At 39.8% G+C, this 4304-nt stretch overlaps 1 protein-coding gene across 1 annotated transcript in view; it reads right to left on the reverse strand.

The window, feature by feature from the left end:
* Window positions 1–2214: 2214 nt before the first annotated feature.
* slc6a9 (solute carrier family 6 member 9) overlaps window positions 2215–4304 on the reverse strand; it is a 61219-nt gene continuing 59129 nt past the window's right edge. The window contains exon 14 of the transcript XR_011080079.1: window positions 2215–4304. This exon is cut by the window's right edge and continues 542 nt beyond it. The gene's annotated coding sequence lies outside the window, so the exon portion shown is untranslated.

The following is a 4304-nucleotide window of genomic DNA, read 5'->3' on the forward strand; positions in this document are numbered from 1 at the left end:
GTGTGTGTGTGTGTGTGTGTGTGTGTGCGTGACCTCTATCACACGGTGCCTATCAGTATCATTCGTTCCAAGAGCGAGGAATTATTCCAAATGATCCAATAATAAAACATGTCTTATTCCATTATTATAATTGTTATGTAAAGCTATACATAGCGGCACACACCATATGCAAATAGCACAATTTGATCAATTCATGATCCACCATATAATGTATATCAATCAGGTTTCATGAAACCAGATCAATAACGGTCAATCAATTAATCAATCACGCGACCCCGTGACCTCTCGACTGCGTGTCCTCTTCTTGACTCTCACGTTGGGCAATGCATCTAAAAAACTAACGCAAAGCGGATTTCCATAAAAATGTGTTTGTTTTCTTTGTTTTCTTTGACCAGTAGCTGCGACACCTGTAGACTGCAATTTTCCTCATTGTACAACATGACTCATTGGCTCTCTTCCTCCTCGTGTGGACGAGTGGTGGTTTGTGTTTTGCAGCCATGCTGCCCTCTTCTGCCCTCACATGATAATGCGCTCGTTCTATTGGAGCGGACACCGACTCCATCTGTTGCCAGGACGATACAGAAGGAGTCAGCACTGAATTTTTTTTAGATAATCTTATTATGAGATTTGTTGAGCTACTTTCTAAATATTTAAATAAGATTGCTGTAGAAAAAAGAAAAGCGTTACATTATATACACATTGATTGACTGTGGCCTGAGCCATACTTGAGGCTGGAGTGATAATTGATCAGTTATGGCGTGGAGGAGTTCATTTTACAGATATTTTGTTTTGTTATGTTGTTGTTTTGGTCTCCTTTGTTCTGTGAACAGTGGGTTTAAATACTGCTTTAGAAACATTTCCACACTAAATATAATATTTAATATTTCCTGAATATGTATGGTTTATGGATGTTGATAGCCTCTTGGTATTAGTCTAGTCCAGGAGAACATAACGTCATATTCCTGCACAAATAAAAATGACCATGGATTGTTGGTTCAAGTTAATTGTCCCCCAGCTCCCTCTAGTGGGGGCGCCGTGGTATGACACAATGTGTGTAGTTCACTTCCGGCCCGTGGAGCTCCGCTCAGACTCACCGTGAAGACTCGTGCTTGCGTGTTTTGTGAAGATAGGTTAAAAAGCATGAGTTGTTTTTTAAACATTTTTTTTAGCTAGCCTGTGAAAATATCAAACAACGATTATATTTTAAAAAACTCACAGCATGTGGGCAGTTCATATGCAAATTCCTCTGTCCCAACACAACCTGTACCAGTTACTTTGTCCCGGCTCTCAGTGATACAATATATGTGGGTGCGATTGATTTGGGGCACTGAGCTCGCTCGCCAGTAGCCTGTGCATTAAATCAGTGACTAATTAAGTAAATATTAAATAAATACAAGTCCAAAGGCAGCATTATTCATTTCATTGTAAATCAAACTAGCTAGCCCAAGCCTGTTGTTCTGTTAAAGCCAGGAACTAAATGGAGCTCTTGCTGAGCCGTCAGTACTCCTGGTTAGAGCCATCATTTGCACCTTATTTCCCAAGATTCTCTTAGGTCTGAACCTGGGGGAGTGCAGCACGATTACTGCTTTGACTTCTCTGACATGCTTTTACTCTCGCGTGGTAAGAGTTATGGGCAAACAGAGTCAGTAACATCCGTTATACGGCAAAATGTCCAGTGTAATGTTGCTTTAGCTAAGATTAGCTAATGGTAAGCAACTGGTCACACCAGCGAACGTGGATTGAAAATAAGCAACGGAGCATTTCCTTATTAATTTTACTTTGTAGGGAGGTTGTTTTCCTTCTTGAAAGATTACAACAACTCCCTTTAAGATGGTACAAACCCCAAAAAGCTTGGAATCACTGGAGGACTATAGAGTTATGGGACAATTGTTGGTCGTGTAGATTCTGTACTTTAAATGTTGCTTGAGATATGTATTCTTCTTCCATACCAACATACTGCATCTACATACAAAGCCCAATGTTTCCATAATGTGCAGTATGAATAATTCAAACACAGCTGTAGTGTTCACTCTCTATCTCTAAAGTAGCAACACCCACGACGTGAAGGGGAACTGAATCAGAGAGGAAAAGCATGTTTCAGGTAAATGTGAAATGCACAATATTTACCAAATGTATTGTATGAAAACGTTCCCGCATGGATGAAAGTGGAATCGAGGCATGTACAAAAAAACACTGCAGCGCACTGATCTTTAAAATAGATTTTATTTACCATTTTGTAATTCAACAGTTTACGATATACAGCTGACAGGACTAAGACATTTCAATGGATTTTGGCCCTAAAGGTTGAAGAACAAGAAGAACAGACATGGTTAGATAGATAGACAGATAAGATATGATAGAGGATACCAGGAGAACTGTGTTCTCTTTTCTCGCTTGTGCTTTTTTTTCCTTCTTCCTCCTCCTCCTCTCTCCGCTCCTCCCATGAAACAATTTTACATTGGCATAGCAACAACACAGCATTTTTTCACTGAGTCTTGGACCGTTTCTCTCAGCGCAGTCCGCTGAAAACGAGACATTATTTTACCACACACATTTTCTTTGTGTGAATTATTATTGAAATTATTCTTTTTTTTCCTCCCCCTGTTGCTTTTTTCTTTTCACAAAGAAACAAATGATTTTCCTAAAGTGCTGAAAACACAAGAGTACGCTTAGTAGTATGAAATTCAAGAGGTAATGTTCTGTAAATGTACAGTGAACTACAGACGCGACGGTAACATCACAGTTTTGTCTTTCGGTTCGGCAGAGCAGCTTGTGCTGTGAACGTTGTGGTCCGAAGCTTCACGTAATTCAACATCAGTGGCTTTGTGCACTGCCACTTCAGTGTAAGGTGACGGCCGGTAATAGTATATTATTATCTGAAGACACGGCTCCATGATTAACTCTTCTCTGCTGTATTTCTTTTAGGGTTCTCTGGAGGACTGAAACGGTCTCCTACTTTTGTAGCCAGATAATTGAAGGTTTACTTCACCGACAAGATCATTCAAAAATATAAAAGCAACAATCCAATACATATATAATTGTCTTAAATGTCCACATGAAACACTGTTGTGATTATGCATTAGAGCTGCACAAGACGGAACATCTGAGTTATTAAGTCCTGATGCTAATCCGGTGTTGGTGGCGAAGGGATTTTGGCGTTTTGATTTTTGCTAATTGTTTTTTAACACTTTGTAACAAACTAGACTATTAGACACAAGCAACCTGTTTGGGTTAAATGCCTCTGAATATTAAAAGGTAAATGGTGATGTACGACTGTTGGCACGGCACTGTGCAAGAAATAGCCTTAGAGGGCCAGTGTGTATGATTTGGCGCCACCTCGAGGTCAGGTTGCAGGTGGCGACCAACTGAAACTTCTGTCGTGTGCGAAGCACATTAAAATTCCATTTTCTGCTGGTAAATCCTCCTAAATGTTACACACTGACTCTTTAAGTCCATGTGATACTGTTTTTAAAAAAAAAAGAAGAAAAAAAAGCATTGAATGTAGCTGCAGCCGCCATCTACACCGGGAGCTCGCCGTAAAAACGAACCCTTCTTTTTATAGGTCAAGTTTCGATCCAAAGCTTCTGGTTTGGAAATGCTTTTTTTCCTTTCTTTTTTTTGTTTTGTTCTTGTGAGCTGGCTTTATCTTAATCTTTCAACGAACTTCAAAAGCAAACCAAAAAAAAAAAAAAAAAGTAGTGTCATTGGATAAACCATGATTAAAATCTGAAGATAATATATGTAGATTCTTTCTCTTCTTTTAGTACAAAAATGTTTTTTTTTTCCTTTCTTAAAAGATAGACTATATATCGTTAGCAGAATAGGACTGGGCTAGTTCTGATAGGTTAGAGGTACACTGACATCAATACTGACACTACACCTGCTCGTCATGCAGGCTCAGCAGTAAGAGCTACTCCACTACACACAGAGTACACAATACACCCGACGTCGTCTACATTACACTACGAGAAAAAAGACAAGATACCCCCCAAAAAAGAAACAATACCCGCCCTTTTTCCCCAAAAAACACACACTTTAACCCCGTCGCTCGAGACAAAAGCAAAGATAAAATACGCACATACGCACAGTCCGATTATATATTTTTTTACATTACTGTACAAAGGGAGGAAGAGTGGTAGGGCCAGCAGAGATGTCAAGGGTCGGGACGCGTAGAGCGGCTAAGCTTCACTCACTACAGCATGAACACACGAGACAGGCGACCGCACACAGGAAATGGTCCGAGCCACAAACCGTCTTCAATATGCACTGAGAATATTAACTTCATAACCACCTCTTTTTTCTTT

This window comes from Clinocottus analis, unplaced genomic scaffold (assembly GCF_023055335.1).
Source record: "Clinocottus analis isolate CAN_PGR_092001 unplaced genomic scaffold, fCliAna1.0.p SCAF_11, whole genome shotgun sequence".
Classification (NCBI taxonomy): Eukaryota; Metazoa; Chordata; class Actinopteri; order Perciformes; family Cottidae; genus Clinocottus; species Clinocottus analis.